This window comes from Amia ocellicauda, chromosome 19, assembly GCF_036373705.1.
Source record: "Amia ocellicauda isolate fAmiCal2 chromosome 19, fAmiCal2.hap1, whole genome shotgun sequence".
Lineage (NCBI taxonomy): Eukaryota > Metazoa > Chordata > Actinopteri > Amiiformes > Amiidae > Amia > Amia ocellicauda.
This window is the reverse complement of record NC_089868.1, coordinates 9,968,871-9,990,753: the sequence shown is the minus strand read 5'-3', so window position 1 is coordinate 9,990,753 and position 21,883 is coordinate 9,968,871.

The following is a 21,883-nucleotide window of genomic DNA, read 5'->3' as shown; positions in this document are numbered from 1 at the left end:
AGAGGTTGTTTCACCTCAGTGACTCTAGATAGGCCAAAATCATCTTGACTGAACACTGCAGCTTGGCACCAGCCTTTACTTCCAAACACCGAATAAAAAAGGGCCCTGGGAAAGACAATGGATTGAGTGAACATTAATTGATCTTCAGTCCTTATCACTCAAGAGTAGATGGAGGTGACAAAGCTACATTTGGGATTCCAAATGATGGGGGGGGAAATTGGTCAAACTGCGCTGTACACTCAATTGATCTTAATACTGCGCGTGTATTAAGTGTGGCAGTTTTTATTTATTTATTTGTGCTTATTCAGTGTGAAGAAACAAAGTCTTTTTACAGGTCTGCAGGTGTCTCTTGCATAATACAGGATTTTTACACCTCTAGTAGAGTAATGGATTGTTGCATTAGACTATATCACCTACAATAGCCATTTTAGCAACTTTAACAATACATGTTTGTTGTTGTCTATAATTATTGATCATCTACATTGGCATTTACACCTGTGTGTATCTTTGATTGTAAAGTCTGTGCAGTTTGTCCTTTGGGCTGACTTTGTTTGTCCTTGTCCAGGATAGTGAAAACTTCAGTCAGATCTTTGTCAGTGTTCTCTGTCCAACAGCTTTCGTTTATTTAACCAGTCTGTGTATTATAAAATTAATGTTTTCTCTTTTTTAAACTCTTTCAAGGGCACTAATATATTTGTGTAACATGGAGACCAAACTTAAAAAAATCACCTTCTCCATGCTGTGTAGATGAGGACAAGCAATATAGCTGCTTTAAGCCTTTTAATAGGTTACTTTTCAAATCCTGAAGGTCTTTTTGTATTGCCTCTGCTGCTGCTTGTGTTTGCTGCTCGTTTTATTTTAGTATCACTTTAGTAACAAGTTCCTATCTTTACCAGTGGTTAGATCATTAATATTAATCAGGAAGAGCAGTGGGCCTCAAAACAAATCCCTGTGGTCCTCCATTAATTACCTCTCCCCAATTTGAGGTTTCTCCCCTTATCTGTACCCTCTGATTTCGGCACATTAACTAGTTTTACATGCATTTGCATAGATTAATTTGGATTCCTGCAGCTCTAAATGTTAAAGGACTAATCTTTTATTTGGAACTTTATCAAAAGCCGTCTGGAAATTTCAAGCCATTATACATTACATTCCACTGGTGTCCACTGCCTTTTTCACAATCCAGTCCAGACTGTCCACTAGAATTAGTTTAAAATATAGATATTTTTTCTTTCTGTTATTTGTGTTTGAAAAGCATTACATGTATTAGAAAGTAAGACTGACAGATACTTACTTACATAGCTCAGTTTTGACTCAACTTTTGTGGAAAGCTATTACCTCTGAAATGTTCTACTCATGTGGAACATGCCAGTTTTATGCATCTGTTGCAATATCCTTGTTTATTATGATTAACATTCCTCATTTGACAATTAACTAAGAATGGATGGAAGGGTGGATATACAGTGCCTATAGAAAGTGTACTCAGTGCCTCAGAGATTTATCCATTTAAATTTGACTTGTTTGTACTTATCTACGCACCATACTCCATAATTTAAGGGGGGGGATTTGTATTGTGAAATGTCATAATTGGATAAGTCTCTAATCCCCTGAGTTAATACTTGGTGAAAGTACCTTTATCAGCAATTGGTATAGCTGTTGGGATAGGTCTCTACCAAATTTGCACAACTAGTATTGGTAATATTTTACAAAACTGTTCAACCTCTTTCAAGTTCCTCTGGAAGTGTCAGTGGACCGCGATCTTCTATTCTTCAAGGGACCAATCAAGGACATTTACCTTTTCTCCCTTATCCATTCCAGTGTGATTTTGGCTGTGTGCTTTGGGTCATTGTCATCCTGAAATATACATTTCAGTTTCTTTCAGTTTCCTCAATGACTTTTCTATACTTTGCTGCATTAAATGTCCATTTTATAATAAATATATTGTGTGATATCCCACAGGGAGTGATCAGCAACCCAGGTATTTATGAATAAGTCGTCCCCCTTCTCGACTTCCCTCCTGATGAGGAGATGGAAAAGTAGAGACAAAGATACCTGCTGCTTCAGCCAAGCATTGAACCTGGGACTCATTAAGCACAGAAATGGCATGCACACTTTCATTCATTGCAAAGTATCTTAAGGGTAATGCGAGGAGGGAGTGAGGAGTGTTAGAATACACAAGTTAAAGAGACAGAATAGCCAGATATTGCCACCATTTTGTTTTGAAGACACGTATAGTGTATTGACCCTGGACTGGACATCACCCCCAAATATGTATAACCCCTCTTTATGTTTACCAGTTATGATACTGCCTAGTGGACTGGAAAGGTTACAGAGCACTTATTTCGGGAAATCAAGTAGTGGCCCGGGTGCAGATAGGTACAATCTGAACACAAAACTCTGGACGCATATGTCCCAAGCCCTGCACAGAATGTATACAATATATTGCCTGGTTTACCATTGTGTTTGAGTTCAGTGAGGTGTTTGGAGTGAAGGTTTATCATTTTTAATACTGTTTTTCGATTGCTGTGGGACAAGCAGAGCTGCCTTTTGTTCCACCCAACCCTTTTGCTGCTGTTATGGATAATGAAAAAGAAACGTCCTTCCTGAGTAAAAAATAGATTTTCTACACACCCTCATGACTTTATTTGAAGAACGTGACAGAATGAATAAAATCTATGCATTTTCAAATGGCACAGACAGCTCTGTAATGTTAACGTCTATCCTCAGTAGACACTGCTTGCAATTTGTCCATGATTTAGGAGTAATTCAGAGTAATTGGAATTTCAGAGTGTTAAGAACTTAATGACTATAAAAATCACACAGAAACCGACCTAATCCAGCTTTAGAAAAGGATAACAGTGGAGAGTCATGTTAACCAGACATTTTTATGACTAGAAATTTGACACACAATTTTTGTTATGAATTTGCCTGGGCATGCTGAACTGAGTTGCATCCAAAACAGTTATTTGGTACAATTCACTTTTTACTTTTTATGAGACAAGTAAGCACGATGTGAACTACTCAGAAGGATTCCCAACACTATTGTGTATCGCACTAAAATGTGTCAAATTCTCTTCTTTGTTTATGTCCATCACTACATTACAGTATTTCAGCTTTGCCTGGCATGCTGGGGAATGTTTGGCTCCAGGGCGTCCTGTTGCTTTCTTAAGTGATGATCTCAATCGAAGTCTTAAGATTGCATTTTATGTGATATGGCAAATGGAACACATTAAATGACTTAGAAAATAAACCTGTGGGAGGTCAAATAAAATTGCCCGCAAGGATTGATTTAGTTTCCAGCTCTGCGCATTTCCTTCCTTGAAATATAACTTTTTAATAAGTGTATACTACTGTACATAAATCGTGATGGACTGACATTAGATGAATATATATTAGTTTTTACTATTTCACAGTAAGTAAATGAGACCAGCAAATTCATTGCTTTTTACCATTCAATATGGGACTGAGTATATTCCTTCTTTATCATCTGCAAACAAAGACCAATGTGGTTATGAGATTCTATATCAATCATATACTCTTTACAAGTATATAAAATCACAAACACCAAACCCACAATAAAGAATGTTTTTATTTCTCAAATATTAGAATCTCAAAAGATTGTACTAATATCAGAAAATATTTAATTTATTTCTCAATAAATGTGTCTGTTTCAATTAATGAAAACTGATTTCAGCAAAACCCTGATGAATAGTGATTTGTACTTAGGGTGTTTTAATTGTGAAAGAGTTTTTTGTTCCCTTGAAAAGCACGTTTTGTGGTCTTCTGCACATTTTTATATTTTTTTTGTCTCAAAAGATGGGAAGAATGGCTCAAGTACTGCAGAAATTCAAGGGCATCCAATAATGCAATTCAGTCATTGATCTAAGTACAAAAGAGGAGTGTCATAGCATGAGGCATGTTAGGAGCTTGCTGTCAATATTTCTGCATGGCTTTAATGTCATGATATTTTTGCATCTGCTTCACTGAAGTGGACAATATACTGACACCTAGACTTGACAATTGGGATGTCAACTTTTAGTGCTAGAAAAAAGGAGAGAGACAGATGGTGTGGAGACAGGAAAAGAGCAGGGGTACTCACCTCCCTTTGACTTATAGATCCATATCTTCTAACTTCTCCTTGAATCATGCAGCTTCATAGGACTAGGGTGTTGTAATTATGATAAGGCAAAGCATTTAATAATTGATGATCCCTTCAAGTCCTCCCTCACCTCTACTGATAGAAGAGTACAGGGGGAGGCCGTTGTTCAGAGTGGAAGGTAAATCTGTCAAGGTCTGAGTCCTAGTCATGCTCAGTTACCTATTCGGACATGGTGCACGTTGAGATGAGATCCTATTCTCCACCCGCATGGAAAATCGAATTGCTTAGGGTTGCATTCGTTTCATCCTTCCACTGAGCAATGCTTTGGAGAAGGATTAAAAAAAAAACATTGAGCTCAGTCTTACCCTGATGTCAATCACTGGGTTCAGCAGCTTGGCAACATCGACGCATGGGGTTTAATCAGGCGAGAAGACATCCAGATTGATGCTAGGACTGGAGAGTATGCACAGGCCCTCGTTCTGCATTTTCCAGTGAGGGTGGCGGAGTCAGAACATTTGACTAGGGAAGATAATTTAGAACAAGACCACACCATACACACACGCACACGCACACGCACACGCACACGCACACACAAAAGCCAGTAAAGGTTTCCATAACCTGGCTAACATACTGTGGTGTGGGATTCATCACGCAGATACTGCTTAATACCTTTAAAACACGCTGAAACGTTTGGCCCTCGATCTCTCTCATACTTGGTAACACAGGAGATTCCATCCTCAGACGCAGTTTGAAATACCCGTTGGGCGATGAATTAAACAAGGGAAATACTGATATTCGTAGGGTAACGATCTCTGTAATCACCAGTCAAAAGGTTGAAAAATGTTAGCAGACCATCCAAAGCATTAAATTGGAAAGATTGCTATCTTAGATGAAAAATATTAGATGTGAAAATAGATTACCATGCACATGATGACATTTAGACATCAAAACAAATAAAAAAACTTTTTTTTTCTTAAATTAGCACATTTGTGACACACCTTTATTTGGAAAAACAGACACTGAGTTAAGACCACAGTAAAAGTTTTGTGAATACTCTTTCTGTTTGTTTTTTCCTTTTTTGATGCATTAGTTCCCCAGCAACCCAATTACTTACATAAAATAACTGCTACAGAAGCAAGGTTAAGTAAACTTGTAACATAAAAAAAGACATTACATCATTTTTAAGTCAGCCTTCAAAGACTGACCTAACTAGAACTCACCATTTTGGGAACTTCAGCTATCTGACTCATTGCGGGTTAGCTTTAATTGAACCTGGATTTAACACACCACTGTTATTCACTTAGGCTGATTTGCATTCATTTCAGGTCTCCTGAATGAATAAAGCATTTTATCTCAGTTCATTTACTTCAGCATGTGAGAAAGGAATGTATGGAACCCGAAGGAGCTTTTCTTGTTTGTTTGGAAGGATTTTTTTCTCTTTTCTTTCTTAAGTAAAGCACATTGTATTTTTTTGAAAAAAAAAAATGAAAAAAAAACACTCAATTTGAGATTTGTTTTCACAATAAATTAAGTATTTGATGTATAATAATCTACAAAAGCCCTTTTAGAAAGAAAAAAAAACACTTCTGCTATTTGAATACAGTTTGTTCTGGAACTTAATTAGCTCTTCCAGTATTTAGAAGTCTATGGAACAACTACCGCAAATCCAGCTAGAGGCATAAAAACGCTGCTTTATCCTATGCTTTCCTGACCCCCCAGAAGCTGGCATTCACTTGCTTCAGCCTTACATCTTGCAGCTTCCAGGTGCCGCACAAGGCAACCTTTAGCCCATGGGATCCGCGCCTCCAGAAGCCGCTATTCACTTGCTTTAGCCTTATTCTCTCAGTTCCGTATACAGCGCTGCATTTGTCCCTTCATTTGATTCCATGGAGAGGCAAAAGGATAGGCACATTTTTCTTAAACCAGCATCTCTACATATATGGCAGCCATTCCATTCCAGTGTCTGTTGAATTCCAACACAGGCACACATTCTACTGAATGAGGTACTGATTAGGTGATCACCTGAACCAAATCTTATTTAACAAGGAAAAGTATAAAAACCACTGCTGTGGTCATCACTATCCTCTTGCAATTGGACCAGCTAGTGCTAGTACTAGTAGTACCTCAAAAGTAATTGGAATCAAAAATAAATTATTGACCTTGCCAAAAGAGTTGAAAAGGAAAGTTTTGAGTGAGGAAAAGAAGGGTTCAATTCTGGCTATACTGGCAGAGGGGTACAGGAAGCGTCATGTTGCTTCCATCCTTAAACTTTCAAAGACAGATGTTCATAAGAACAAGGTCAAGCAGCAGACATTGGGGACAACAAAGCTACAGACCGGCAGAGGGCAAAATGACTCTCCACTGACTGGGAAGACCGCAAACTCATTCGAATGTCACTCAACAACTTTAGGATGACATCAAGTGACCTACAAAAAGAATGGCAAATGGCAGCTGGGGTGAAGTGCACGGTGAGGATGGTTCAAAACAGGTTCCTAGGGGCAGGGCTGAAGTCGTGCAAAGATAGAAAAAAGCCCTTCATCAATGAGAAGTAAAGAAGAGCCAGGCTGAGGTTTGCAAAATACCATAAGGATTGGATCTTAGAGGACTGGAGTAAGGTCATCTTCTCTGATGAGTCCAATTTTCTGCTTTGCCCAACACCTGGTCGTCTAATGGGTAGACGGAGACATGGAGAGGCCTACAAGCCACAGTGTCTTGCACCCACTGTGAAATTTGGTGGAGGATCGGTGATGATCTGGGGGTGCTTCAGCAAGGCTGGAATCAGGCAGATTTGTCTTTGTGAAGGACGCATGAATCAAGCCACATACAAGGTTGACCTGGAATAAAACTTGCTTCCTTCTGCTCTGACAATGTTCCCCAACTCCGAGGATTGGTTTCTCCAGCAGGACAATGCTCCATGCCACACAGCCAGGTCAATCAAGGTGTGGATGGAGGACCACCAGATCAAGACCCTGTCATGGCCAGCCCAATCTCCAGAATTGAACCCCATTGAAAACCTCTGGAATGTGATCAAGAGGAAGATGGATGGTCACAAGCCAGTAGCATAGCTTAATCATGATGGGCCCAGGTGCCAAAAAAAATAACGGGTCCCTATCACCACCCATATTTCCCTTTTTGTTTGTTATCATATAGCCTACGTCAAAGAAAGAATGGTGGGGGGGTTGGGGGCTGACGGTGTTTTCTCCAGTAACAGCAGGGGGATCTATAACCCTGGACACCAGTCACCAGGCCCATATACACCACGAGCCCTGGTGCGACCACCCGAAGCTTCGCCACTGTCACAAGCATTCAAACAAAGCTGAGCTGTTTGAATTTTTGTGCCAGGAGTGGCATAAAGTCACCCAACATCAATGTGAAAGACTGGCGGAGAGCATGCCAAGATGCCTGAAAGCTGTGATTGAAAATCAGGATTATTCCACCAAATATTCAACCAAAAGATTTCTGAACTCTTCCTAAGTTATAACATTAGTATTGTGTTGTTTAAAAATGAATATGAACTTATTTTCTTTGCATTATTCGAGGTCTGACAACACTGCATCTTTTTTGTTATTGTGACCAGTTGTCATTTTCTGCAAATAAATGCTCTAAATTTGGGAGAAATGTGTTCAGTAGTTTATAGAATAAAACAAAATGTTCATTTTACCCAAACACATACCTATAAATAGTAAAACCAGAGAAACTGATAATGTTGCGGTATTTTTTTCAAGAGCTGTATATGCTCTTGTTGCGATTGTGCCCCTTCCAGAGTCTGTTGTAAAGCTGCCGCTGATTCACCTCCCCCCCCTCCCACACACACACACACCCCTGTTTAGAAGAATTTGCACCCCCCACTGATATGTCCTCTCACCCTCCCCACATCCTCAGTTTGACAACTCAATTACACAAACAAACACCGTGGGACAACGGTATGTAAAATATGCTAACTAGGACAATTAACTATATTATTATTATTATTATTATTATTATTATTATTATTATTATTATTATTATTAACATATCAGCACATATGTTGTTGTTATTATTATGATAATGATGGTGATGTTAATCGTTGTACTGTGTGTGTCTGAATTTGGTTCAAAAACTACAGCTCCCATAGATCATTGGAGAGACACAGCTCATCGCAACCTATAGAGGAGAGACAGCAAGGCATTGTGGGGGCTGTAGTCTTTCAGCTTCTGTCTTGATATGTGATTTAAATAAAGATCACTAATTGTATGCATCTTTATATATGACATATAAGATCAAACACATTTGTAAGGTAATACAACCTACAGTAAGTAATTCCATCTTACAAACTCTCATCATCCTGACGGGGGCAAATTGCCACCATATATATGGCTTTACAAAAAGAAAGTACAATGTAACTTGACAAAAGTGTCTGCATGAGTGAAAGTATGTTGTTGCACCACTCTATATTAAAATTAAGCTAACTGTTTTCTGCTTTCATGTAGTGAGTTTATTTTATAGGCAAATCCAATGACAGGTAATATTGTATGATTCTAGTATTTCAATGGCTGTCTTGTTTTTTGCAGAACAATCACAATAAAGTTGGTTTTATACACACACACACTCACACACACACATATATATATATATATATATATATATATATATATATATATATATGTATTATTTGTCTGAAGACTGACGCTGGGAGCTGAGAGAAATAAGGCTGAAGCAGGTTTATTGCGGCTCCTGGAAGCGTGGAGCCTGTGGGCTAAAGCATGCCATGTGCAGCACCTGGAAGCTGCGAGCTGTAAGTTTTAAACAAGGGCATATCGGCTTCTGGGGGCCCAGGAAAGCATAGGATAAAGCAGCATTTGTATGCCTCTAGTGGGGATTTGCGGTAGTTGTTCCATAGACTACAATGGGGGGCAATATCGTGAAGGCTCAATGCATATGCCTTTGTCTCCAGGAGCTACAGGGGCAGCCCTCACTCGCCTCGATTGCATAACATTTTCTTCTACTAGGTGCTTCGATGCATGTAGAATCACGAGGATCGGGTGCAATAACAAAATCATACTGACAGTAACTTAGTTCACCAGTGTATAAACGTAACATAAATGACAAAATTGATGTCTTAGACACTTCAGTGACTATCTCCAGTCTTTCATGTCCTGTCATGACCAATCTACAATCTCAGTGTAAGATTTTTCCATACAAGAGCATTTTTTTTTTCTTTTTGGCTTGGCACCTATTTGTGGTGTGGCTTTATTTTCAGAAGCCCTAGTTCTCAAAAAGATGAAATACCCGATATGTCTTTGTTAAATGAAATGACATCTGAAAAATACTGATGCTGATGAAGTCTCTCACTGACATTACATCTTAGGAGAGTCAAAATGCTGTTCAGCCACACTTTAAAGAGTCCAAAGATGTCTTGACAGCACCAATTCAAACAGCCACATTTAGATAGATGCTTGTAGTCTTTGCTGTTGGGAAAAATTTGATATTTACCTAAGACATGAGATAAGTCTTTGATATTTTCCCTGAGGTTCTTGCTAGCATTTCCTTAAATCTGTAAAATAAATGTTCTTAATTGGAATTAGTGCTATTAGATTTCACAGTAGTTTTGTTCTATGTTGCCTCATTAATTCCACTGATAAATGGTATGTTATAAGTTTTACTAAGACTTTTTACTTTTTTGTCTAAACATTTTGAGTAAAACATATTTCCAAGAGTGCTTATTCTTGCATACAAGCTTCCATTTGGTTATATATTTGTTGGATTATTGTGCTTCTTATTTACCTTTTGTGCTAATTTGAAGGCATAATAGGCTTCCTTTTTAAATTTGAAGGGAATATAATTCACATCTCTATCACATTTTAAGTGTCCATGGGTTGTTAAAAGTAGATCATAAAGTAGACAAATGGCTGAAGCTTATTGTTGTCCCCAGCCACTTTTCAAAACTAGAGGTGCAAAAAATAAGCTTATTCCAACTGGTTAACTTAAAACACATGCTACAAACAGAGAGAAAGGTTATCATTTATATCATTACTAATCATTTCCTTTTAATTATGTTAAACAATAGGTCTTTTAAGTATAAAATTGTATAAGGAACTTATCTTATTAAGGAACCAACTTTTCAGTTACAGTTTAAATTTAGAGCTCGGTTGGAACAAAAATAAGCAGGGTTGAGGGTGCTCCAGGACCAGGGTTGGGAACCCTTGATTCATATCATAGGGTCTTGTTATCATTTGTCAACATGCTATCAACACATGTGACTACAACATATATGGTCAGGCAGAGGCCTTTTACAGCTGGGTAATTGCTATTCTATAAGACATCCTGCAAAGGGATTGATTTAAATGGATGCCGAAGCATAGAATGTAGATCCAACACTGTCATTTACTTTAGGATTATAATGAATACCTGTGTAAAAAAAACAACAACAATTGCTTAGGTCTTAACATCTGTTTTCCACACAGACAACAAATCTAGTTATTGAATTTTGATCATGAGTAAACAGCTGGTATGCATAACATTATTTCGTTTCATTATGTCAAGCTATTCATATAGGAAAACTAGCCCTTTTATTTTTCTTTCCTTTCTACTGACCACATATTTTGGATGCGAATACAACATTTCCACACAGCTGCTTTCAACAGTGTTGCGAGGTTCAGACACATCTTCTATTTCAGACAGCCGTTGACTGCCGTTGTGGGTTCTCTCACTGTTGTGCTGAAGTACTAGACTTCATGACCTTGATTGATGGGGCTGGAAAAACATTCAGTTTGCAACAACTGTTTGAATGGACCAGAATATTTTGGTTTATAACATATTTGATTGACTCACACAGCAGGAAAGTTATCAGCAAAAGCCGAGCATACGACAATATCTACATGCCATATACATTACCTACTGATAAAGCTCAATTTTAGATTTGTAAATTAAATCTTACGAAAAGGCCATTATGTGACTAAGTGGGTATGTTCTTGAAAATTTCATTCACAAGATAACAAGACCTATTAATTGAAAATGTAGTTGTCCTGATTTAAATTAATCAAATATGAATTCACTAAAATTACATTCACTACCACTGACAACTATGTGCATCACCCAGCAATCCTGTGCCATCCCCTTACAATCCGAAACTGAACCTGCACTTCCCAGGAACACAGCAAAATGGCTTTTAAAGGTAAAATCCTGCACAATCCATATATTAGTAGAGAAATTGCTATGTAAAGGGCTGTGGCTTTTAATGGGAAAAATGAAGAATTGTTAAAGAGAACTCAGAGTATTGTTAAGGAACATTGTAAAAGCAGTCAAGCATTCAGTCCACATTCAGACCATCAACACAAAAAAAGAGAAAAAACACTGATCCAGAACAATGTGATTGTGTTTAAAACCTAATTTTCTGCAAAGTATTGAAAACTGTGGGTGGAAATAGAGGATCGGGGAAATGGTATAAAAGTCACAATGGGCCCCATGGAGCTTTATCTGTTGGACACGAGAAACGCTTTCAAATATTACTAGTCCGTTTGATTTCTGTGTCTGTTTTCTTGTTCTCACTTTTCATGCCATATTAGTGTGTTAAAAGAAACTGCGGTGCAGCACAGCATTGTAATACATGCTTTAATCAAGTGTGTGATCAGTGCTGTCCTTTGTTTTTAAATCAAATTAGGTTGCTTTCCAAAAGACAGCACCCTGGGTTTAAGTATTCATGCCTACTCACTGGTATCTACTAGCATTGTCATTTTATATCAGAGCTGCTCCATCAAGAAGGCTGGAATATTCTGCTGATTATTATTAGATACAGTAAGAGTACTAGTAAGGTAGGGGTAGGAGTAGAAAAAGGTTACAGCAGTATTAGTAGCTTTTAGTTTACAACATGAATGATAAAATTACATCCAGTTATTTATTGTATCACAATGTTGTAGGGGGGTCCTAAATTGGTTGTGCTTAGAGGTAATTACACTCTCCTCTGGGGTACCTATTTGAATGGGAGAGAATGCTTCCTTGCCTTGAAAATCAACATGGGTGAACGACACATAATTGAATATATGCCCAGAGTTTAGTATATTGATACTGTACTCAGACCTTTAGCAGCCAAGCTCTTCCCTATAGGGGGGCTTTTCAAATGTTGTACGTCAAAGTTTTAAGGCAAAAATGTATTTCTAATCAATGTCTCATAAGCAGTGTATTTTTATGGATGGCACTGATATATTTTTACCGTAAATATTGTGTTTTTTTAATGAAAAAAAGGATGACATTTTAAATAAAAATAGTCTCGATTGTGTAAGCTTTGCATATGTTTTCATTTTATTTTTGTAGTTGTAAGCTTATAGATGCATATCAGTGAAGATACTTACTTAAGACTTGCAAAAATGAATAAAACCCAATCCTCTTTTGGAACATTATCTTGTTGTATTATAAAAGTATGCCCCATATGTATTGAAATATATGTATGCCAAAGTGCTCCACATTTTTCAAAATACCTGTATACTTGCAATGTTATCTAGGGCCACACAGATTGTGGGGGATATTGGGAGTGGGAGATATTGACTTGCAAAGTAGGGGAATAAATTTACTTGGGTTAGAGAATTGCTCTTCTTAATATATACAAACATGAATTATCATATCATAACATATATCATTGTATGCTTTTATTTGAGTGGTTCCACGTGCTTGTGGCCCTTATAATGGAGAAATGGCGTTTTTGCACGTATTTTGTGGGGTTTTTCTCAACATTTTTTGTATAGGCTAGGTTCTTTCAAATGCACATTATTCCTTAATTTCTAATGCTATTTTCACCCAATGACTTCTACAAATTTCAACCAGAGTGGTATTTCAACGTAACATTTTCATATCAAATTTCCCAAAGACTTTATGGAGGAAAAAGGTCAGAATTTCAAACATTAGACAAAAAAGGAGGTTGACCACATTAATCATTCAGGGAGTATATTTGGCTGTAAATTTATAAATGCATACCTTCTTGGATGACTGAATGTATTGGTTGGCTTGGATTGTTTAATGTTAAATTACAGTATCAGAAACAAAGATTTGTCGCAAATGTATTGGATACCCTCCTACTACAAGAGAAGTGGTAAGTTCATATATTATGTATCCTTTAATGTGTTTAATTGATTGCAAACAGTCAATTAAGTTTCTGTATTTCAGATAATTTTGGATATAGAACATATAAGGCCTCCATAGGTATCTGGGGAACATTAAAAAAACACTGCCAAATAGGTAATATTTATGGTTGAACTCTTTCCTCGGAAAATAAGGGTTTAAAGGTGAGACCCAGGTCACAATTGACATTGTTTACTTTCTGTTGTTTAGTTTTAACTTCTGAGTCTTGGGAAGAGTCTTCATTGTCTTATGAGTTAAAAAAATGTCTAAGGAAGGAAAGCAAGAATAATTAGAAGCCATAAACCATGTCAGCAAAATGTCAATGAGGTGCTGAGGGAGAACAATCCATGCTTTATGTGATTAGATTGATATTTATTTATTTATCCATCCATCCATTGCCAATAACCAGTACAGAACAGGGTCACGATGAGGAGTAGCATCCATCTCAGGGTTTCGTTTTTTTTAATTTGTATGTTAATTTATTTATTTCTGAACTGTGTTTTGATATGGTTGGACCTCCATCATCTATCTTTACGATTAGCTACAACTGTTACGCTAGGAAGGAAAATGAAATGATGCTAGGCAAAGAGCAAACAACTCTTTTGCAAACCTAAGAACAAGTCCTGTTTCAGTTTACATGTTTTTCTGAAAGCATAAGAAAGAGATTTTCCCTTAATGATTCCACCAGTTGAGAGGCATGGTTTTGTTTTATCATGAGTCAACTGAATGATATGTGCATACCATGTCACTTATTCATGACAGTGGAGGCGGTTTTCAAGACCATATAAACACAGCCATTGTTTATTAGAATTATAATATACCGCTGAGAATGTAAAAGCACGTCATACAAGGCCGGGTATATTTTGAATTTATACAGAGCAAAACAAAACCAAAAAAAAAAAAGTTGTACAGTTTATCATGTACAGAAGGGTTTCTTTAAAGAAAAATAAATAAATGGGAATGTTTGCAGTATGCGCTCCAATACAAACCTTTTCAAAACACTCTTTAATAATAAATTAGTTTTAGTTGATACAGTTTCAGAAGCGGTTTGCTCAATGCCAGAGATAATGCAAAGTGACAGAACAAAACGAGAGCTTCTTCTTCTAAAAGGGAAAAAAGAAAAAGAAAACGAAAAAAGAAACCCCAGATAAAAATAGTCTGAGAAGAAAGCCTGCATATCCGAATACTTTACTTTTGTAGGGGCCATTTGAGTTTAAACTCGCTGCAATTGCAGAATAAAGGAGACACCATCCAACTACTTCACTCATTCATCATGTTTCCTCTGCTTTATCTTCTCCTAGCAATTCCTTTTAAAAGTTTAAATTAACTGCAGTCATTTTGTATGTGCTGGATTCACTCCAAATAGCCAGAAAAAAAGAAGAAAAAAAAAATCTCACAAAAGGCAGGATGTTTAATTAAGTGTAAGCACCCCTGTCAGTGTTATGGATAGCAAATAGGCGTGTATCCGAAATACATGGAAATTACTTATTACATTTGTTTTTGTAAGTCCTATTTTTCATTTTACGCAAAGAATAACACATTGCATTCAACACGTTACCCTATCTTTTGCTAAATTGTAATTACTGATAACTAAACGCCCACATCTTCTAGTAAAGTCCACCAAGTAAAAATAGCTGTTGAGTTCTGCAGTAAGAAAATACACTGGAAAACAAACACACATTCACCTTTCATTCACATTCACTGTTTTTAATACGTCTGACTAATGTTTTGGTTACGGGTCTACGAAGACATGTGGCATTGAGATATATTGATCAAATCATTTTGAAGATCTAAATATACAGTCACAAAAACTAAGTTTGTCATATTTACATACTGAACGATGTTTTTAGACTACCCACTAGTTAAAACTTGGTCAAAGATGGAAGCAATTCAGCCAACTGGTTTTGTCGTACAATTAACCTGTGCAAAATGTAGGTTTTGAAATTGTACCCACTGAACTGAATCAACACTATCATTTCATGAAGATCTCTTCTGTGAAAAGGGCACCATGTACTGAGGCAATTTACAATTACATATTTGATCCATCATCTGCAAACATTAACACCAAGATTAAGACACCCAACACCTCAACTAAGAACTTATATGGTGTTAAGACCATTAAAACACAATTAGGCATATTTCAACATAAAGAAATACATCCATACATAAGTACACACATCCATCCATACATTCATACATAAATAATACATATCCAGCTACCAAGATTGTTGTGTCTAATTAAATATTTATCTCTGTTAAAGGGTATTTTTATGAGCAGGTGGTTGGAATGTCTCGTACTAATTGATGCCAAAGCCTAAACTGTTTAAAAATGCATCGTTTCAGTTTGTTGCCTTTTACTTGTCACTGATTGTTAATGTTCTTTTTAAATCAATTACTGACAAGGTAAATTCATTGGTCTCTGAATGAAGGCCGAGCAGTTTGATGCATTTTAATGTGGACTAATAAAGTGAATTTTTAATACAGTCTTCTGAGACCATCTCCTGCTATTTTTCTCGGCTACAAAAGTCTCAGAGTAAAAATAAATCTGTCAACATTTCAGTTAAAAAACAAACATTTATTTTGAGCTCAGCAGAGAAAAGTACAAATCCACGTATTTTGCTTAGCTTAGTACATTAATCATATTTTGGCTGTGTATGCGGGTAGGGAAAACTACTCCTGGAATCTGAATATCTCCAAAAAGGAACCGTGGTGATAGAAGTAGACTTTCCAAGATACGTTATGAAAGCTTTATGATTTTTTGACAACCTTCAAACCTATAGTGCTTTTGACCCCAATAAAGCTACTGCAAGATTTCTTGATATTGTGCAAATGTCCCCCCCACACCCCCGTCCTTTGTTCTGTATTTTTTTTTTCAAAGATGTGCTTCAGAGATGTTATTAACTCACTGTTGTGGGGGTACAAATCACCTGCAGGTGTTATTACCCTAGAAAGCAGAATGATAAATGGGGCAGCTGATGGAGATTCACATTAATGAACAATTCATTCACATGAATCATTCAAAAGAAGAATGATATCAAACTTGGTGATGCACATCTTGAGCAAACGGTACACAAATACGGCAAGACAAAATAATAGCGCATTTTGGGGCAATTTTATCGTTGTTTTGAGGACATCATTGTGAGAAAGAAACTATAATTTTGTTCAACAAGCCAGGTATAGTGCAATAAGTGCACTGTCCATTGTACCCTACTGTGTATTTTATTTTATTGATGTTAATATTACAATGAGTATAAGCATGCTTTGTAGTCACCAAAAGTAAAGAAATCAGCCGAGAGAAAGTGGAGGATTGTGATGGGAAAATTAAATATTGCTATGTGCTAAATTGTTAAATATTCCAACGTGGGAAAAAACTGAAACATTGACATCTCTAGATTTTTTCTCTCTGATACTATACATGCATAGTAATTTTCATATGGGAAAAGTAATTACATAATTTACACAACTGAATTATAGAGGTGGAATTGATGCTGTTTACATAACTAGTCTGTATTTGACTACTGTCTGATGAATTAAGATGTTCCTATTAGAATTTGTGAGAGCCTTTATTTCAGATCAGGTTTAAAAAATGATTATTTTTGGGATTGCGAATGTATAATCTGCCAGGCCATATTTTAAACACTGGAAAATAATATTCATAAACTGATGCTGGTAACTCTGTATGAATTATATCAAACTGTTTAAAGGGCTTAATTTACATACTTACCCAAAATTGGTTTTAAAGGCCTTTTGATGTTTACTAATATTATACCTCTGACAAGGAAAAGTATTTATCAGCAGTTTTGACATTCAGTACATTTACATGGTACAAGTATTCTGAATGTTAAGTATGTGGAATAAAATAAGTTGGAATATGTATTCCCAAATACCCTGTTTACATGCATGCTCAATATTCAGTGTTGATGACAGGTGGATTATTATGTTTATGTTAATGCACCGAAAGTAAGCATGCGCAGGGCTACGTCTGAAATCTAACCTGACCCCCACAATTACATTGTGCTCTTCAGTCAAAAGGCATGTCAAATACTACATAGAGAAAGTGATATTTTCTGCTTATGTCTGAGCTTATTATCCAAGTGTTTTATCTTGGTTAAGTACAAGGAATCCTCATTCAAACACCCCAAGCCTGAAACATACATTTTGAGTAGGTTTCAGTTTGAAATGTACCCAAAGGAAAGGCACACACCCAGTTGGTAAATGAATTATAGTCCAAACCTAATACAATTGGTTGACTGTCTGCAACTTCATCCTTAAGGATTACACACCATGGCTCCTCTGTCTTGTGGGGATTTTCCTTTAAGGAAGGATCAATGAAGTTAAGGAATTAAAGGTGTTTTTACCGTTGGTATGTTTTTTTGGTAGAAGTTCACTTTTCTCAGCACTGTGATTATTGCCCTGCTTTTTTTCTATCTTTATAATAATTTCTCAGCTTGAATTGCTTGGCTTTTGTTCATTTTTCCCCCTGATTTACAGAGATTAACCTTGATACATCTCTGTAGGGTTTCCATACCTGTGATGAATAATAATTCTTCCTTTTCAAATACATAAAGTGGGGAATACTTGATCTTCAAGTGACAATTCTTGACTTTTCTTTCCACAAGGAAAGAACAATGAGGCTGAAACAAAAATAAAACGAAGTTCACTGTTTTCCTGTTGAGGTTTGTTGCTCTCATTGATTCAAACCTAATGCTATCATGGATCAAGAAGGAGCCTTAAGAAAGAGAAAGTAGTTTATATAACCATAACATGAAGGGAAAGAGTGCTTTTCTTTGAATTTGTTTTATTTTACTATTTTGTTTAAGCATTCACATGTCTTAAGCCAATGGCAAACAAATTAACAAACAAACACAGAAGCTTAAAAACGTTCAATTGTATTATATTTATTATATAAATATTATCTTTAATCATTAAGTTATTCCCAATGACATACTTAATTCACTCAGTAGGTCTCCTTGTTGATAAGAACATATAACAGAATATTAAGTGTGGGATGTCCCTGGATTCTGTGTAGCATCCTTCTAATTAGAAAATTATTGAGGCTGGTTGTTGACAACTTGACACCTGTGGGTATTTGAATGGCAATCAAGATTCCCTAATCAATGATTTGATAGCTATATACATCTGTTTAGTGTCTCAAACCTACTGTTTTACCAACTCTAGAGAAAGTGCCATTGGTACATATAATTGTAGCATATTGCACCACATATGTACTACTAGTACATATAATTCTAAAAACTTGTATACTATAATTTGTTATACTGGGTAGAATGATGTGGGTATCAATTACTCTGATTTGAACAAGATATGAGTGAGTGGTTTTATATAAGTAAAAAAATTGTATTCATAAATTACATGTTGCTTAAGTCATTGTTTTTGGATGAGGAATATATCCAGTTTCAAATGTTAGTCCATGTGGGCAACGGAAAACTGAGATATGAACTTTAACTAATGTTTATGATGTGTATGTAGGAAATGTCAGTCGCTCCTCTGACTCTGCACTATTGCAGGGACTTGTGTTCCACTAGGGAAATTACCGACCAACAATTATAGCTGACAATAACAACTGTAAACAAATAAAAACAGGGTTGGTTATGTCATATGTCAGTGTTTTAGTTTGTTTTACTGGAAGCTTTTAGGTACACAGAGGAGCAGCTTAAACTGCAATATCTGTGCAATTGTAATCATAATGTAACCATAATCACTGTAGTATGTATAGGAAACACAAACAATATCAAATATATCAATAGGTTGTATACATATATGTATATATAAACAGAAGTGCCAAAAACAGTATATCTGGAATATTCTACTCTCCCACAGAACACATTTAGTAAACTTACCCAATCATAGTTATACATAAAATGAAGAAGATCCCATGGTTCTGCTTATATTTTTGTTTACATACTGGAACCCAAGATTTAATGATCTAGAAGTTTGCAGCACCTCTGGAGGTAAATTACAGAACCTGCAGCTGCTCAATTACTGGCTAAAACAGGGAGGCGATCCCCTTCCTGTGTTGGAGAGGCTGGGGGATAGTCTGGGAGAGGAATGGAGTGTTATGTGAGTAAGAGGGAGAGAGAAGAGTTTGGATTACAGTGACAACAATTACGGATCACAGATTTATGTCTTATTATTAGTTATCTGTGTAGATTAGGAATCTGTCAAGTGTGTTTAGTTTAGGCTTGAGAGGTGCAAGGGTTTTGTTTAGGTTTTCTGTATGTCTTTTTGTTTTGAGAACAGCACACTGTATAATAAAACCCTACTTTGCCCAGTAACCCAGCGTCTGAGACCCCAGAACCGGGTCCAACCCACCACAGTGACGCAAAGTGGTGGAGAATACGGGCAGGTGTGTGTGGCTTAGGAGACGAAACACCAACCAAAATGGAGTCCCCTGTGGAGCTGCTTATAAGAACAAAAGAACATTAGAAAGTTTACAAACGAGAGGAGGCCATTCGACCCATTGTGCTTGTTTGGTGTCCATTAATAACTAAGTGATCCAAGGATCCTATCCTGTCTATTTTTAAATATTCCCAAACTTTCAGCTTCTACCACATTGCTGGGGAGAGACGCCCTGAGCAGAAGGTGGAAGAAGAGCAACAGGCCTTCAAGCACGAGAGGGCAATACCACTATATACTGCAGTCCCCTATGATGAAGTGGGGAGAGGCACTGGAATTCCCGTATATTATTACTTTTAAAACAATCCTACAATGATCTTACTCTCTCTCTCTTGAGAGGGAGAGGGTTAGTGAGTTTACAGGGTCTTTGTCCTGAGCAATATTTCCTTGGAATGTGTTTTCACAGCTCTACAGCTTTGACACCACTTGGCGGTGGACACGAAATCAACCTCTTATGAAAGTTATTTTCATCATTTAAGAAAAGCTGTCCAGTTCCAGAATTTCAACATTGTACGTACTTTTAAAAACAGGCTTCACATTTTGATAGGTAGACTAGAGAAGTGCAAGACTAAATTAAAAGTGCTAATGTCAGTGCCCTCTGTGGCACAAGCCTTTGACCTCAGAGCAGTGCTTTGCCATGGTCTTTCATCTTGTTCATTACTTCACCACTTGCAATGAGTCAAAATAAAAACTGCCATTATTTTCCAGATCTAGGCAGTGCTTAGAGTACCCACTAAAGGGAGCTATAGTAATTATAGTTGTTTCATGCATGGACAGGTTGGTTCCTTCCTATGATTTACAGGGCTTTAAAATACTTATTTTTTTTCATAACCTAATGCTTTGTGCAGCCAATACAGCTGTTACAAAAAATATATATAATCTGCACAAAAACCTTTTCCAATATTCTCTTCATAAAAAAGCAACAAAGAACAACAATTGGGGGGACAATCATATAATTAAATGCAGCTCATAATCATTCATTGTTATCTGGCTTTGAATACTATGGGATGTGTGTTTATAAACGTGATATAAAAAATGAAGACACTCAAGTATAAAAATACATAAATAAATAGAACCTGATAGTAATGGTATAATCCTATATGAGCTCTATTAATACTGTGTGGTGCCAATCGCTGCTTTCTGTAGGATAGCAATACCCGTATATGGAATATGGATGGGATCTATAATCCTGGTCTGCAGCCCCTACCTGGTATAAAGAAGCCTTAGGGAAAGGGTTTTCTGGGATGCTTTAGCAGGAATCAGTCGAGGTTAGCCCACACGTGCTCAAAGGGTTTCATATCTGTTGACTGGCTAGCCCATGGCAAAGCTGTAATGCCCTGACTCTTTCTATCTCATTTTTGCACAGCCACTGCCAACTGGGGAACCACCCCCCAAGAAACACTTTCTGGAAGGATCTACCACCTGTGAAAGTACTCTGAGAAGTGCCCGTGGCAATTATAGGAAAAAATGTGCATGAATACATACATAAAAACATATGTTGAGTAGTCCCTGTTTATACCACCACCTTGTTAAAATGCTACTCTTCCTCCCAGACTAGTTTAGTAAGAATATATAGTTGTCTCTGCCTTTACCACCTGCTTTATAAGGCCAACCTCTGCTAAGTTCAATGCCTGTCCCAGACTTTAAAATATAATAATTAGTGTTCTGCTATAAATAAAAAGCTATGCATCCCATTTCTGTTATATATATATATATATATATATATATATATATATATAATTATATACAAATTACAAAAGACTATATTGACATTTGAAGGCTTCATGAGTACTTGCCAGCTTGACAAATGATGTTCAATTAATTTTCCACCTTGGTTTAATTAAGATAGTAATAAAAAATAAATGACTAGTAAGGATCTAATAAGTATTAATGCAATGTGCGAACACCACCGTCACCTTAGAAGATTTTTGTGCACAACTTGCCAATAATGTAGATCAAAAACCTTTATCTGTCAAGGCAAAATACAGAGCCAGAGGTGTCTTCTTTAGAGGAGTCAGTTTTAATCAGTCGGCACTTGGGATTGAGAGAGAGAAGAAAAAAAAAAAGATCAAAATTTGTGAGAGTAGGAAATTATTTTTCTTTCTGCTATTGAAGTTAATGCTGAATATGTATAAATTCAAACTACTGAAGGCTTAAATTTAGCTTCATTGATTTTGGTCTGGTTTAGAAAGTTCTTTTTTTTCTGCTTTGCATTTTTCAACCGTAGGGTATTTTAATGATCCCAGGAGTACCAACACTAGAAATCCCCACTGTCACTGC